General features: G+C 41.9%; 1 pseudogene; it reads left to right on the forward strand.

Annotated features, from left to right (window-relative positions):
• Positions 1 to 17313: 17313 nt before the first annotated feature.
• LOC122931666 overlaps positions 17314 to 18078 on the forward strand; it is a 35663-nt pseudogene continuing 34898 nt past the window's right edge.

The raw sequence follows: 18078 nt of genomic DNA on the forward strand, positions 1-18078 counted from the left end.
TAGAGTCCATCCGTTCACCTTTTCTGCGTCGCACAAAGACACAGTGGTTGGAACCAAAGATCTCAAATTTGGACTCATCAGACCAAAGCACAGATTTCCACTGGTCTAATGTCCATTCCTTGTGTTCTTTAGCCCAAACATGTCTCTTCTGCTTGTTGCCTGTCCTTAGCAGGGGTTTCCTAGCAGATATTCTACCATGAAGGTCTGATTCACACAGTCTCCTCTTAACAGTTGTTCTAGAGATGTGTCTGCTGCTAGAACTCTGTGTGGCATTGACCTGGTCTCTAATCTGAGCTGCTGTTAACCTGCGATTTCTGAGGCTGGTGACTCGGATGAACTTATCCTCCGCAGCAGAGGTGACTCTTGGTCTTCCTTTCCTGGGGCGGTCCGCATGTGAGCCAGTTTTTTTATAGCGCTTGATGGTTTTTGTGACTGCACTTGGGGACACTTTCAAAGTTTTCCCAATTTTTCGGGCTGACTGACCTTTATTTCTTAAAGTAATGATGGCCACTTGTTTTTCTTTACTTAGCTGCTTTTTTCTTGCCATAATTCAAATTCTAACAGTCTCTTCGGTAGGACTATCAGCTGTGTATCCACCTGACCTCTCCACAATGCAACTGATGGTCCCAACCCCATTTATAAGGCAAGAAATCCCACTCATAAAACCTGACAGGGCACACCTGTGAAGTGAAAACCATTTCAGGTGACTACCTCTTGAAGCTCATCAAGAGAATGCCAAGAGTGTGCAAAGCAGTAATCAAAGCAAAAGGTGGCTACTTTGAAGAACCTAGAATATTACATATTTTCAGTTGTTTCACACTTTTTTGTTATGTATATAATTCCACATGTGTTAATTCATAGTTTTGATGCCTTCAGTGTGAATCTACAATTTTTATAGTCATGAAAATAAAGAAAACTCTTTGAATGAGAAGGTGTGTCCAAACTTTTGGTCTGTACTGTATGTAGTTACAATTTCAGCCTCAGCACAACATTGAATCACCATTTGTTAAAAGGAATCTGTCATCATGATTTTGAACTATTACCTGCAGTAATACATGAGTAGTACTATAGATAAGGGGGGAGAGTTATCAAAACTGGTTTAAAGGAAAACTGGCTTAGGCTACTTTCACACTAGCGTTTCTATTTTCCAGTATTGAGATCCGTAATAGGGTCTCAATACCGGAAAAAAATGCTTCCATTTTGTCCCCATTCATTGTCAATGAGGACAAAATGTAATTGAACAGAACGAGATGCTCCAAAATGCATTCAGTTCTGTTCTCATCCTGGAGAGCAAACCTCAGCATGCTGCGGTTTGCTTTCTGTCCTGGGATGCTGAGCAAGACGGATCCGTCATGACCCACAATGCATTGGTCCATTTTCTCTGACACAATAGAAAGCGGATCTGTCCCCCATTGACTTTAAATGGTGTTCATGACAGATCCATCTTGGATATGTTAAAGATAATACAACTGGATCCGTTTATAACGGATGCAGATGGTTGTATTATCAGTAACTGCTGGATCCAGCAAAAACACTTGTGTAAAAGTAGCCTTAGTTGCCTATAGTAACCATGGGAGCTCTGTAAAATTATTATTATTATTATTTATTATTAAAGCACCATTTATTCTATGGTACTGTACATATGATAAGGGCTGCGCATACATAATACAGATAATTGCAATAAGCATAAACAAAACGAGTTACAAACTGGAACAGAAGGGCCCTGCCCGCGAGGGCTTCCAATCTACAATGGGGTGGGAGAGGTATACAGTAGGTGAGGGTAAAGCTGGTCATAGGGGTATAGCAGCAGCAGGCTTACTGTAGGTTGTAGGCTTGTCTGAAGAGGTGGGTTTTCAGGTTTCCTTTGGAGGTTTCCTGGTAGGTGAGAGTCCGAAATGTTGGGGTAAAGAGTTCGAAAGTATGGGGTCTGCATGGGAGAAATCTTGGAGGAGGTGATAAGAGGAGAGGAAAGGAGAGAAGGTCTTGAAAGGTGGAATCTGATTGGTTACTATGAGCAACTAAGACCAGTTTTCCCTTACACCAGTTTTGATAAATATCCCCCAAGGAGTGCTATTTTTACATTTCCAGTAGCCCCCATTCTCCTGCTGAAATACATTGTCAGGACCGCCATGCATGCGGTACAGGAGTCCTTTCCATTATGTTAGCAAAGCAATCCGGATTGTGCGTTTCAGCACAGATTTGGGTGCTGAGAATGGGAGAACAGGGGATAATAGAAAATAAAAAATGTGCGATCTTTTCTGTAGTACTGGTCATGTATTAGCAGATAATAGTCCAGAAGCGTGGTGAAAAATTTCCTGTGTTATACGCTTCCTTCACAATCAAGAGCTATGGTCAAACAAAAACCACAGAATTGTACGCCTTCATCCGAGCATGTAAAGCCACCGCAACTAAGTTCCAGTGCACCCCCATTTGTGCATATAATTTTCTGTTACTTTTAAAATGTGAATTTGTACAGGACAGACGATATCATTATACTGAACGTACTTTAGAGTAAAAGTTCTGGTGAATACTGATTTAGCTCATTTGTATAAATTATATGGTGTGAAAGCCTGGCCAGCAATTTGAGGATTTAACTACATCAATGCTCTTTAAATTGTGATCATTATCGTTTGGCGGCTTTCTTTTAGACTTTGCTTACAAGTGTTATACCAGTCACTTTTTAATCAAGGTTTGAGGTATTAGGGTGCTTAGTATAAATCGCCTGGTTTATAATTTTACTTATTTTTTTATAAAGCAGTTATTAGTATTAAAGCCTTCAGAGGACAAAATACTAATGATCAGTTTTACTGCAACTAAACAGGTTTTCTACATCCTGAAAAGATGCGTAGGAGGGATCAGTGTTCACTACTTATCTATTGTATATTATTAGTATACAGGCTGGATCAGGGAGAAGAAATAAAAGACTCATTTGAAGTTTGCTTCAACACAGAACTGCAAATTCCATTCTACTGTGTACACTTGTCTCCTGGACCTAACCTAAATAGTTGCCTTAAAGGGAACCTGTCGCCATGAAAATGCAATGTAAGCTACAAGCAGCATGTTATGGAGCAGGAGGAGCTAAGCAAATTGATGTATAGTTTTTTTTAGGAAAAGATTCAGTAGAAATTGTATTTTATTGTTTTAAATTCCTGCCTTTTTTGGGCTTTGAAAACAAGAAGGTGGTCCTATCAGAGATTGATAGCTATCTCTGTATTCACAGTCATAGAGGGAAGGCTGTCAATCACTGATAGGACCGCCTCCAGAATAAACAGGAATTTAAATGAATGAAATACAAGTTTTACTGAATCTTTTCCCATAAAACTATATATCAGTCTACTCAACTCCTCCTGCTCTATAACATGCTGCCTTTAGCTCAGAAATCATGTTCAACGTGACAAGTTCCCTTTAACACCAGAAATAAAAGGGAAATTTGACTAATAATGTATAATAATGATTTTTGTAAGACTAAGGGTCCATTCACACGTCCGTTGTTTCTTTCCTGATCTGTTCCGTTTTTTGCTGAACAGATCTGGACCAGATCTGGACCCATTCATTTTCAATGGGTCCTGAAAAAAAATCTGACATTGTGCTGTCCGTTTTTTTTCAGGACCCATTGAAAATGAATGGGTCCAGATCTGGTCCAGATCTGTTCAGCAAAAAACGGAACAGATCAGGAAAGACCTTCCTTCAGTGCTTACACAGATGACTTTCATAGATATTTATAATGGGCTGTTTAAAGGGACACTTCCATCAGAAATAGGTATTTTTTTAAACCCAATATTCATACAAAGCATTTTTTTTATTGTTATTGACTATTTTTTTAATTCGGCTGTAATATTATGTCATTGAATACCAAATACAAAATATTCTGCTTCTGTAGCAGTAAATGCAACTAACGGACTCCTATATTGACATTTGTCATTTTACTGCAGCTATGAGGGTAATCCTCATGATAATAGTAGGAGTAGCATTGAGATAACAGTGTGACAGCTCTATTGTTCTCTTGATAAGCCTAGTTAAAGATGTTCAGGAAACAGCATTGCATTGAGTAGTGTAATATATGCTGCTCTGACTGAGTCACTACAGGGGGCTTTCTCTAATCGAAGTGACAGCCATAATGAGAATCAAGCAAAGCTGTTTGCTGTGCTAAACGTTCAAACAGAGAAAAAGTTAAAGAGGACCTTTCATGGGTCAGAACATTGTAAGTTATCTTACAATAGCGAGCCAGTACACAAAGTAGTATACATGGAATGATTTTAAAAATTTATATCCAGAAAACCATTTACATGTGTTTATTAAAGATAATTGCATAGAATATTCACATATAATTTGTTGATATGTGATTAAAATTGTCCCCTTAACCCTGTATCTACAAGCGCAGTACATGTACTGTACGGTGCTGGAGCGATGGGCAAACATGGTGCCCACTCGCGCAAACAGCGGGCGTCATGGCAGGTGAATCTCCACAGTTTCAAACAGCAGAGATCTGCAGCTAATGACCGCAACCAGCAATAATGTTAATCGTGGCCATTAAAGCATTTAGATACCGTGAGAGCATGGCATCTAAAGGGTGAAAAACCTGGAAGCTCACACTTCCAGGCTTCTTACCGGTATCCTCTGTGGCCAATGAGGATGCCAGAAATTGATTTTAATGTGCTGGGTCTCACTGAAGAGAAGCAGGTCATTTAAGCTGCAATTCTTATTTTGGTCAGTAGGTGGCAGGCCAACATAAGAAATTATCAATTCTGAACAATTAATGGATGTAAAAAAATCCATGATTGTTCAGAATAAAAAAAATTGGGATTTTGTAGGTTCAAATCTGAGCTTCAAAATCATAAAAAAGAAAAAAAAACTATTCAAAATATATTTAAAAAAATAATTTAAATCACCCTCTTTCCATAGAATAAAAAAATAAATACACAAATAACAACAAATATAAACATCATGGGTATCACTGTGACCAAAAATGCTCGTACTGTTAAAATATTGTTCCAATACGGCATATCGGAAAAAAGGGTCAAAATGGCCAATTTGCTGTTTTTTCATCGCTTCTCTTACCCCCAAAAAAGTAATAAAATGTAATCCAAAAAGTCACACACTCCAAAATGGTATCAATGAAAACTTGTCCTGCAAAAAATGTGCCCCAAACAGCTCAGTAGATAAAACTATAAAAAAAGTTATGGGGGTCAGAATATGGTGATGGAAATTATTTTATTTTTTTCTCAAAGTTTAAATTTATTTTTACGCTATTTAGACATAAAAACCTATACATATGGGGTATCGTTGTAATCAACTGACTCAGAGATTGAAGGGCACAGGTCAGTTTCGCCACAAATGGAAGGAACACCGTGGGAACAAAACCCGTAAAACAGTGGAGGATTTGTGTTTTTTCCCACTCCATTTTCCCACTCCTCTTCCCACTACATTGTATGCCATATTAAATGGTAAATAAAATTGAAAGTTCTGAAAAAATCACCGAGTGGTGCCTAGCTGCTACCAAAATATATGTATGAGATATACACCAAACATAAAATAAAGTGTGTAAAATATATATAAAATAAGGTAGCTGTCCAAAACTTAGTACTTCTGGTATATTCCTTTAATAAATCAGTCAGGTAGGCTCAACGCGTTTCGGGGAATTACAAACCCCTTCCTCAGGAGCAGAGAAGATATTAAGCATATACCATATTAAATGGTGGCAGCTATGTGAACGGAAAAATAAAAAAGTTATGGCACAAGGAATATAGGGAAGAAAAATGAAAACCCAAAAACGAAAAAAAAAAATCCGGTATCCTAAGGGCATCTGTCACCAGATTTGTAATTTTGAAAATGGTTGACCTGTTACATGTGCGCTTGGCAGCTGAAGGCATGTGTGTTGATTCCATGTTCATATGTGCCAAAATTGCTGAGAAAAATGAAGTTTTAATATATGCAAATGAGCCTCTAGGAGCAATGTTGCTGTTATACCTAGATGCTCAGCTCTCTCTGCAATTGCTGTGCCCTTTGCACTTTAATGACAGGACCAAGCAATCTAAATATGATCATGCCTGGCCTTGACTTCTCCTAATGTCAAAGTGCAGAGGGCATGGCAATTGCAGAACTGAGCCTTTAGGTGTAATGGCAATGCCTCCATTGCTCCTAGAGGAGCATATATGAAAACTTCATGAACATGGGCCCAACACAGATGCCATCAGCTGCCAAGCGCACATGTAACAGGTCAGCCAGGTATAAATCTGCTGACAGAGGACCTTTAAGAATGTTTCCTTAAAGGGGAACCTGTCATCACCTTTATGCTGCCCATACTAACGGCAGAATAAAGTAGAGACAGGTGAGTTGATTTCAGCGGTCCTGTCATTTATACGTAAAAAGTAAGTGGTTGCCGAGAACCAGCATCACAATCATTGCAGAGTGGGCCTGGAAAAGAGTCACGGCCCCTGAGAAGAGTCATGGTTACAGTCCAGGAGGACGCCCCTTCTTACCGGTGGCAGGGGGAGATGAGCGCTTCCATTGTCGAAGCGCTTATATCTCTATATTCATCTGTATCGCCGTCCTTACAGATGGATGCTGCGGTGGAGCAGGGGAGAGGCGTCTCCCTTTCCTAGTCCTCTCATAGGCTGGAGGCCTAGTGATGTCATTGCATCGCCTCAGCCATACAGCGTGGGACACAGCCCGAAATCGCATCGCTGAAAGCAGCAAGGAGGTAAGTATATGTGTTTATTTATTTTTTATTTACACTTTGCTAGGGGCCCTATCTGGCACTCATGGGGGCATCTACTGGGGGACCTATCTTATGTACTGGCACACATGGGGGGTACTATGGAGGAGGAGGAGCACTATGGAGGCCCTATTTTAAATACTGACACACATGGGGCACTATGGAGGGGAAGGAGCACTATGGGGGGGCCCTATCTTATTTACTGGCACACATGGGGGCACTATGGGGGGCCCTATCTTATTTACTGGCACACATGGGGGGCACTATGGAGGGGGAGGAGTACTATTTGGGCCCTATCTTATATACTAGCACACATGGGGAGCATTATGGAGAAGGGGGGAGCACTATGGGGACATCCACTGGTGACCCTGTCTTATGTACTGGCGCACATTATAAGGAGGCATTTTTATACTGTTACACATTATAAAGAGAATTATTACTACTGGGGGCTTTATGGTAAGCTTTATTACAGTTAAAGGACTATGAGGAACTTGAATACTAGTATGATCACTATGGGAGCATTATTACTTCTGGGACACAGTGGGCACATTATTACTGTAGGGGTACTATTACTACTATGTGTTGTCTGGTAGATAGTTATTTCTATTGGTGGGACTTTGGGGGGCACTGTTACTTTGGTGGGCACCCTGGCACGGTATCGGCTTAGCACGATTCTTTTTGGGGAACATTATGTTTACACTATTAGTGTCGGGGACACTGTTCCCTGGGTGCAGTTTTTTTTTAGGACACTGTGTGCCAATAATTATTGAAGAGGAACTATCTGTGTGTAACTAGCATATTGAGCACAGCAGGAACAATATAAGAAGTGGCAGGATGAGATGTTCAGAATGTGGAAGGATTATGGAAAACTAAGAAACTAAGATGTCTGTCTGTCAAACTCTACAGAGAGAAGAGATGGCTGTAAGAAATCATCATGGCGGTGGGGTCTGAAAGCAGAAGATAAGGACAGAGAACATCTACATCAAAGGAGACGTCACTGGATTGAAGAGGTATGTGGACGTGTATTAGGCTACCTTCACATCTGAGTTAGTGATTCTGGCAGGTTCTTCCAGCAGAGAACAGCCTGCTGGAATGCTCCTGCACTGCTGGATGCAGACAGAATGCCTGCCAGCCCCATTAACTATAATGGGGTCTGGCAGAGATTCCGGCCACAATCTGGCAAAAATGCAGAGAATCAGCAGGACACAAACCGCTGCATGCCTGATTTTGTGACCTGCCAATTCCTTGCATTCTCTGCCTGATCAGGTGGCTGGAGCGTAGTGCCACAGGTGTGAAAGTTTCCTTACTAGTGATGAGCGGGAGGTGCCATATTCGATTTCGCGATATTTCGCAAATATTCGATTGAATATTCATCTTATATTCGTCGAAAACGAATATTCATGATTATTCTATTTATCGCGAATAATATACTATTTAATTATTCGCGTATTGCGATTTTTTTTTTGATAGTATAAGGCGGCGGCTCTCCAGCTGTTGTAAAACTACAATTCCCACCATGCCCTGCTGTTGGCTGATAGCTGTAAGCAGCCTGGGCATGCTGGGAGTCGTAGTTTTGCAACAGCTGGAGAGCCGCAGGTTGGCCAGCCCTGGTACTATGACTATGGCTAGGAACTATGACTATGGGTAGGCTAATATGTGTATTTTACGAATATTCTACATATAGCTATAACTTCGTCTTTTAGAATATTACGAATATTCTAAAAGACGAAGTTAGAGCAATATTATGAATATTCGTAAAATACACATATACACTCACCTAAAGAATTATTAGGAACACCTGTTCCATTTCTCATTAATGCGATTATCTAGTCAACCAATCATATGGCAGTTGCTTCAATGCATGTAGGGTTGTCGTCCTGGTCAAGACAATCTCCTGAACTCCAAACTGAATGTCAGAATGGGAAAGAAAGGTGGGCTACAACAGCAGAAGACCCCACCGGGTACCACTCATTTCCACTACAAATAGGAAAAAGAGGCTACAATTTGCACGAGCTCACCAAAATTGGACTGTTGAAGACTGGAAAAATGTTGCCTGGTCTGATGAGTCTCGATTTCTGTTGAGAAATTCAAATGGTAGAGTCCGAATTTGGCGTAAACAGAATGAGAACATGTATCCATCATGCCTTGTTATCACTGTGCCGGCTGGTGGTGGTGGTGGTGTAATGTTGTGTGGGATGTTTTCTGGGCACACTTTAGGCCCCTTAGTGCCAATTGGCCATCGTTTTAATGCCACGGGCTACCTGAGCATTGTTTCTGACCATGTCCATCCCTTCATGACCACCATGTACCCATCCTCTGATGGCTACTTCCAGCAGGATAATGCACCATGTCACAAAGCTCGAATCATTTCAAATTGGTTTCTTGAACATGACAATGAGTTCACTGTATTAAAATGGCCCCCACAGTCACCAGATCTCAACCCAATAGAGCATCTTTGGGATGTGATGGAACGGGAGCTTCGTGCCCTGGATGTGCATCCCTCAAATCTCCATCAACTGCAAGATGCTATCCTATCAATATGGGCCAACATTTCTAAAGAATGCTATCAGCACCTTGTTGAATCAATGCCACGTAGAATTAAGGCAGTTCTGAAGGCAAAAGGGGGTCCAACACCGTATTAGTATGGTGTTCCTAATAATTCTTTAGGTGAGTGTAGATTGTAATTTAGCTATTATAGTGCTATAATCTTTTTTTTTAGTCTAATTTTTTTGCCTCTTCTGAACTTCAGTTTTGGAAAATATGTACACTATTAAAAAAATTACTATAGCACTATATTAGCTACATTGCAGTCTATATGTGTATTTTACGAATATTCGCTCTATTGCTATAACTTCGTTTTTTAGAATATTCGTAATATTCTAAAAGACGAAGTTATAGCAATAGAGCGAATAAATTCGTTATTTAGAATATTCGTCTTTTTTTCCCCCAATGTGTACTGTTATTCCACTTTGACATACTGCTCCCCGACAAGTGTCCCCGTAACCATGGGAACGCCTGTGGGTTAGAATATACCATCGGATCAGATTTTTTACGATATCAGGGAAAACTCAGATCCGATGGTATTTTCTAACCCACAGGCGTTCCCATGGTGACGGGGACGCTTGTCGGGGAGGAGTATGCGAATAACTGTACAGATAGGAAAAAAATAATGCCAAAATTCTAAATAACGAATATATTCACTATATTGCTATGTATTCGTTTTTTAGAATATTGGTCATTTTATTTTCCATATGAAAACATGATTCCCCCCTGCTTAAGTTGCTTGTGGGCCAATGGCTTATTGACCCACAAGAAAGAAGCAGGGAGGAATTATGTTTTCATGAAGGACCCCAGCGGCTGTTCTCAGAACTGCCTGCTCTCGGTGACCGCATTTGATTTCAGACTGGCTCGCGGCACAGGTAAGGGCTTACATGTGCTTCGCTGGGTGAGTCTAACCTTTCTAAAGATGGCAGCCCGCATGTGTTCGCTGGCAAACACTGCAAACTGACCATCACTGTTTATATTAGATATGTACTAGAGATAAGGAAAGCAGTTCATAACGAACCAAGTTCATTAAGAACTTTACAAAATTTTGTCTGGCAGCCAAACCCAAAGCTTTTCAGGTTTGTTTAGAACTAATCCAATAAAATGGAATGCAGCACGATTTTACTGCACCAGGCGGGAAAAAGCACTAGGGAGAAAGAAGCATGATGCTCACATAACCCGGAGATGAAGTAGGGAGGGTCAGGCTTGCCCTGATAGGCTCACATAACCCGGAGAGGAAGTAGGGAGGATCAGGCTTGCCCTGATAGGCTCACATAACCCGGAGAGGAAGTAGGGAGGATCAGGCTTGCCCTGATAGGCTCACATAACCCGGAGAGGAAGTAGGGAGGATCAGGCTTGCCCTGATTGGCTCATCCAGGGTTTGTCGGCCTGTTAGCCTATCAGTGCTGCAGCAGGCAAAGAGGTGCCCTTGCAGAATGAGCAGAATGTCATTCTGTGTAGGGTTGTGAATGAGGGTGGATGGGTCTATGCAGTGTCTGACAGAAAACAATCATATGAACAGTGTACAGTCACAGTCAAGATTATATTCTATTATGAGGGACATTGAATGTAAATGCTAGAAGAAGAAGAATTGTGTACAATGGGGAAAAGCAGGGAAAGCTATAAGCCAGGGAGTGAGAAGTGAGGAGCTGAAGCTGGTTGTGCCAGGCAGCGCATTGTAGCTGCAGTTACTACCTTATAACACAACTGCAGCTGCTGCAGAACATCAAAAGCAGCAACAACATTTCTTTTATTTTTAAAATAAATACATTTTTTGTGTGGTGGGAAAATAGCATATGTGTGTCTAATAATACAAAGTGTAACGGATGGTTTAAATATCTGAGTGATAACTTGATATACTTGGCCGAAATCCGTGTTGGTGCATCTCCAGGCATTTCAAATTCATTTTTTTAATTTTGTTTAAGTTTGGGAAGATAGCATATTAGTATGTCTTACAATACAAAGGGTAGCGGACGGTTTACATCTCTGAGTGATAATGTGATCAGGGGCAGATTGGGAATTTAAAGTGGCCCTGGAAACAAATAAAAGTGGTGCCATGTTGGGGGGAGGGCCTGACTGGGAATGTGAGAGGACGTGTCTTGCACTAGCTCCTGCTTAGTATCCTGCTTCATCCTTTCCATCCTGCCTTCTACAGCCTCCAGCAGTTTCTAATTGTTTCACAGCAGAATCTCTTCTCTCCAAGTCGGCTATGACATGCAAAAATAAAGAAAGTGTGAAAGAGAAGGCTTCTGGAAGACCCTTGGGGCTGGCGAGAGCAGATGACAAGTATGGCGCCGATATTTGGAAGTTTGCTGTGACGCCAGAGCAAGCTGTTTCATCATAACCACAGAAGGAGGATTGGGGTGAAATAGATGATTCCTTGCACGAATAGACCCCAGATGACAGCGCTGTACCTGCTAGTGCCGCCACTGCAACTGCCATGCCTTCTGAGATGTCATCTTTCCAGTCAACCTTACACATACAGCCTCAACCTACGCAAGATTTACCATTAAACATGTCAATGTAATGCAGTACTGGCCAGCTCGAATACCTTAATGGGAGGTTTGAAAGAGGATGTTCACATTATTAGACATGACTTGCAAAAAGTGCCTGAGAGAATGGCTCCTGCCAAAGCCTGCATTAGATATATAGAGAATGAACTCCCTCCTATGAAGAGAGTGACCAATAATGTTGTTGCGGTCACAGCTAAAACAGATGATATTGAAAACAGGCTGTGCAGAAATAATATTAGAGTGGTTGGTGTTCTGGAAAATGTGGAAGGCCACGATGCAAGAGATTACTTTGAAACATGGCTGCTGAATACAATTGGTAGACTCCTTAAATAAGTTGTTTGCAGTTGAGCAGACCCACCGTGTCCCAACCCGCCATTGCTTCCAGAAAGCCCTCCCAGTCCTGTTCTTATTTGGGTTTTACAATGGCAGAGATAATATTTTGCGTAAAGTGAGAGAGATGGGCAACCTATCTGTGGGTGGCAGCAAAGTGTCAATTTTCCCAGATTTTTCAGCTGAAGTGCAGCATAAGCGTGCCCAATTTAAAGAGGCGTTTAAGAAATCCGCAAATGACATACGTGTACTCCATGTTGTACCAAGCTCATTTACGTGTTGTGACTCTCAATAATACCCACTTCTTTGAACCACCTAAAGATGCAGCCAAGTGGCTAGATATACATGAGGAGCAGATCCATGAATCAAAGAACTGTGGTGCGGAGTGGCCTGGACTCTGTGGGACTCCATGTCTATCTCATCCAAACATACAGCTGGAAGCATAAATGCAAGATTATGCACTATTATGCACTATTTTCTTTTCATTTTGTTCTTTTGTTTATTAGGCAGGATGGTTCTTATGCTTATGGGCACTGCTGACTTAGCAGGATAAGCTGGAAAGCCGTTCTTTTTTGCTGTTATGCCATTTCTGTATTTCCAACTGCTGTTTCCTTTTGGCTATTATCAGCAGCCCTATAGCAGGATTTGTTAGTTCATTTGTTTGTTTGGGGGAGGGGAACTGAATTTTTCCTAGGGACATCCTCTATTACTAATATAACATGGACATTCATACTTTGGTTGGGTTGTATGTGTGAGTTCTCCTCATATTCAAAGATGAATGTGGAGACATCCCACAGATTTTTTCTTAACTGTTTACTATAGCGTGTAAGGTTAATGTTATAGCTTGGAATTCGTGTTGTGACCTTGAAGAAGCTGCAAAGAGGAGTGCTGTCTTGGATGCCCTCAAACAATATCAACCTGATATGTCTTTCTGAGACACACTTAATTAAAGAATCTTTTGGCAACCTGGGAAGATTCTGGGTGTGACATGCATTCCACTCAGTTTACTCTACACATGCTGGAGGTGTTAGCAAGACATAAACATATTCCTTTTTAGTGTGTACAATCCTCAATTGACGCAGATGGCCAATATGTTTGTCTGCTGTGTAAAATATATACCAAGCTCTGTATTGTATCTGTAATATGCATTCCCCTCATTATGTTTGTGGCGGCATCTCCAGAGGCTCCTACATTGATCATCGGTGTCTTTTATGCAGTATCTCACACAAGTGAGTACACCACTTACATTTTTGCAAACACTTTGATACAATGTAAAGTAGTCACTGTACAGCTTGTATAAGGCTTCGTTCACATCACCGTTCAGCCTTTCTGTTCTGCCCAATTTAGGACGGATTTGGCACATAACTGAGCCGTACGGAGCCAATGGGCCCCATGGACTATACTAGGGTCCGTTAGCTTTTCGCTCAGAAGAAGATTTTTGAGCGGAGACAAAAGTTGTGCATGCAGGACTTTTGTCTCCGCTTTAAAAATCTTCTTCTGAGCGGAAACATAACGGACCCCATTATAGTCTATGGGGCCTGTGGACTCCGTTCGGTTCAGTTATCTGCCGAATCAGTCTTTTCCGTTTTCCTGCCCCTAAGTGGGGCAGAAGAATGGAAAGGCTGAACTGTGATGTGAACGAAGCCTAACAGTGTAAATTTGGTGTGACCTCAAAATGACTCAACATACAGCCATTCATGTCTAAACCGCTGGCAACAAAAGTGAGTACATCCCTAAGTGAAAATGACCAAATTGTGCCCAAAGTGTCATTATTTTGTGTGGCCACCATTATTTTCCAGCACTGCCTTAACTCTCTTGGGCATGGAGGTCACTAGAGCTTCACAGGTTGCCACTGGAATCCTCTTCCACTCCTCCATGTGACCTTGCGCTCCTCCACCTTCTGTTTGAGGATTCCCCGCAGATGTTCAATAGAATTTAGGTCTGGAGACATGCTTATCCAATCCAACACCTTTACCCTCAGTTTCTTTAGCAAGGCAGTGGTCGTCTTGGAGGTGTGTTTGGTGTTGTTATCATGTAGGAATACTGCCATGCGGCCCAGTTTCTGAAGAGAGGGGATCATGCTCTGTAGTCACAGTACATGTTGGCATTCATGGTTCCCTCAATGAACTGTAGCTCCCCACAGCCGGCAGCAAACATGCAGCCCCAAACCATGACACTCCCATCACCATGCTTAACTGTAGGCGAGACACCCTTGTCATTTGTACTTCTCACCTGGTTCCCACGACACGTGCTTGACACCATCTGAACCAAATACGTTTATCTTGGTCTCATCAGTCCACAGGACATGGTACCAGTAATCTATGTCCTTAGTCTGCTTGTCTTCAGCAAACTGTTTGCAAGCCACCTTCTGTCATCCTACTCCAGTTGCCTCAGGATTAAAATAGATTTGAATTCAGTTGACAAGCTCAGTGTTAACTCACAGAACATCGTATCATTAATTACCTGGCTGGTGGCTGTGAGTGTGGCCCAGTTTCTCTGTAGGGTCTAAGGCCAGTCCACCCCTGAATGTGATATACTAAGCTGAAATCCTTGTTGGTGCATCTCTTTCTCAATAGACAAAGCTTTTTTCTTAATCTGCATATTTGAACACACAAATGACATTTGGCACAAATCTGTTGGTGGCACCAATACTGCTTAATTTTAAAGTCAACTATCGGTAGCAGTGTATTCAGTGTGTTTTTTGGAAAGGGAAGGACACCATATAGCTCCTCCATGTCTTTAAATTCCATAAAACAAATTTTCATACTTTGTGAATGTGTATATTTAGGCCCAAAAATATCAGGAATACAGAAGAATTCCAAAAAAAAAAACACTAAATCATTTTTATGGGCTACACCGCATTTTCTCAGGATGATTGCTGAATTGGGCCCTGTTCCCCCTGATAGCCTCCTTGTGACCATTGATGTTGTCAGTTTGTATACCTCAATTGGTCACCAGGAGAGTTTAAGGCTGTTTCGACCTTATTGAGTAGAACTAATTATACAACATTGGAACAAGATTTTTTTCTACAATTGCTACGTCTTGTCCTTTATGAGAATTATTTTCTATTCATGGATACGTTTAACCTCCAGAAGCCTGGTACCGTGATGGAGTGCCCCGCCCTATGCAATTATATTCATGTCAACATTTGAAGAAAACTATATATACAACAATGAACTATATTGCAATAATGTAATTGTCTGGAAAAGATTTGCTGACAATATTTTTTGCATATGGGCGGGGCCCCGTGAGACCCTATCAGATTTCATGAACCATCTGAATACCGTGTTTGATGGCCTACAGTTCACTGTCACATTTGATACTAATATGGTGAGTTTCCTGGACACTAGGGTCATTAAAAACCATTAAAGGGCATTTATTCACAGACATCCATCGGAAGGATACAAATAGAAATAGTATGCTCAATTTTAAGAGTGCTCACCCACTATCCCTTATCCCTCCATCTCAATACCAATGAGTGAAGCGGATAGTCTTACAAAACATAAGAATGACGGAAATGACAGAGAGATTTCAGGAGAGAGGTTACCCGCAGTCTGTCCTCATGAGGGCTAGAGAAGGGGTAGAGGGTGATGTAGACCCACAAGATAGAGGCAAGATGTCCAGGATTTCTCTCATTGATAAATTTCATCCATTTAATGTGGGCATTGACAACACGGTCAGGAAACACTGGCACCTGTTGGGTAAGGCATACCCTCAGGTTTGTGAGTTTAAGAGTCTACCCCTCATTTGCAATAAAAAGAACCCTAATTATCGAGACAAAATAGCCCATGCAGATTTGGGTAGTACTAAATTGACATTGAAACAACAACGGATATCCACACTACAGATGGGCACATCCCCCTGCCTGCATTGTCTACAATGTTCCCACATAATTAAAGGTCCTTCGTTCCATCATCCACATACAGGTAAAAGTTTTGGAGTAAAAGGTTTTGTTACTTGTGATTCAACAAACGTAGTGTACCTGATTAAATGCCCCTGTGTCCTGCTATATGTGGGTGAGACAATGCAGGCAGTGAGGGATTGGATTAGTAAGCACAAATATGATATTAGAACAAAAAAAAATAATGTTGCCAGTTCCCAACCATTTTGATAAATTAAAACATACTGTTGCACAATTACGGTTTCAAGTATTAGAGTAGGTGAAGAGACCAAGGAGAGGGGGTGATATCAAAAGGCTTCTCCTCAAACGAGAGGCCTTTTGGATACACACCCTTGATACATTGCACCCAAGGGGCCTGAATAGAGACTATGAGGTCATGCATTTATGATGTCTCCATATGTATACATATACTTAATATACTTTTTATGTATCCCTTCTAGACTTCTGCCTCGTGATGAAAAGATGTTTAGATTCTCCAATAAGGTAGAAACAATCTCTACCAAATGTAATTTATTTGTTTCTGTTTTGTTACTTGATTGACAGATTTATAAACACCACCCGTCAGGGTGAGGACGTCCCTGTGGGTGGTACTAGACCTATATATAGTTTGTGATTTTCTGTTGGATGTACCTGTTGAGAAGGGCTTGCATGCCGAAACGCGCCCTGGTTATAGGACATTTTCTTTCTTGAATGAAATAAAAGACACCTACTTGCAAAAGACACAGCTGCTGGGATTTGTTGTTCCATTATCCGTTGGAGGTTGCTCCTCTCCCATGCAGCGTGCAATTTTGAGCGAAGTGCTGGCCTGTTTCCTTCCTTGATAGCTCCCACACCAGGCACTTTTCCGTCTCCTCCACCTCCTCCTCAATGGACACGATTCTGTCCCCAACAGCAGCAGGGCACAGAGTCACTCCCTCTCCTCCTCCTTCCTATCACATAAGTCAAGTCACCAGACAGGTGAGCGGTTGCTAAAGTACATCAAGCAGCAACCGTTCCACTGGCTGTCAGATTGTTGCCTCCAACTTGGCAAGGCAGTCAGCGACAATGGCCACAGCAACATGGCCACCTTGAACTCGGGGAAAATAACACATGCTCTCTGCATTGTGCATGTCGTTAACCTAGTCATGCAGTGCTTTTTCGAAAAGCACACAAGCTTGTCCAAGATGCTAGCAATGTCCAGGAGACTGCCCTTGCGTTTTAGCCATTCTTAAGTGGCAACGAAGGCTCTCCTGGACTTGCTGCAACAGAACGGTCTGCTGTTACACCTATTAATCCGTGACGTTCCAACTCGCTGGAATTCAACATTGCACATGCTCGAGCATCTGTACGAGCAGCGGAAAACGGTGAACAATTTTGTCATGCAGCAGACTGCCTCAGCAGGGAGCATGTGTTACTTTGAGGTGGGGCAGTGGCAGCTCATCCAAGATGTTTGTAAGGTGCTAAAGCTCTTCAAAGAGGCCACAAAGTTTGTCAGCAGGAACAATTGCCGCATGAATGAACTCATCTCCCTCATATTTATCTTAGAACAGACGCTGATGGTCATGCAGCAGAGGATGACTGCAGAAGAAGAACAGATAATGTATCTTGCTGCCTGCCAAGTAGAAACTGCCATAGAGGAAGCGGATGAAGATAAGGAGCTCCCATTAGAAGAGGAGGAGGAGGTGGAGGAGCAAGAGGATGATGATGAGGAGGGTACCAGCCAGAACTCCCAATTGTTTCAGTGGGGTGTGAAGCCGGAAAAAGGACTGGCTCCTCGGGCACGCTGGCTAGAATGGAGAGCTGTATGCTTGCTTGCTTACGCAGTGACAGGTGTATCATTGACATCAAGCAGTCTAATGATTACTGGATAACCATGCTTTTAGACCCTCCCTAACGAGGCAAAATGGGGGAAGGTTGTCCTTCCTCTGAAAGGGAGACCAAATTATGTTATTACCTGGAAACGCTGTGTACTCAACTTGCCGCAGCTTTCAGTGAACAGACGCCTGCAGCCAGCATGTCTGAACGGAAGGCCCCTCTCCACCCCCTGAAGAGTCACCCACCTCCTGCCACCACAAGCAGCAGAAGCCACAGCAACA

Source organism: Bufo gargarizans, chromosome 3 (assembly GCF_014858855.1).
Source record: "Bufo gargarizans isolate SCDJY-AF-19 chromosome 3, ASM1485885v1, whole genome shotgun sequence".
NCBI classification, from domain to species: domain Eukaryota; kingdom Metazoa; phylum Chordata; class Amphibia; order Anura; family Bufonidae; genus Bufo; species Bufo gargarizans.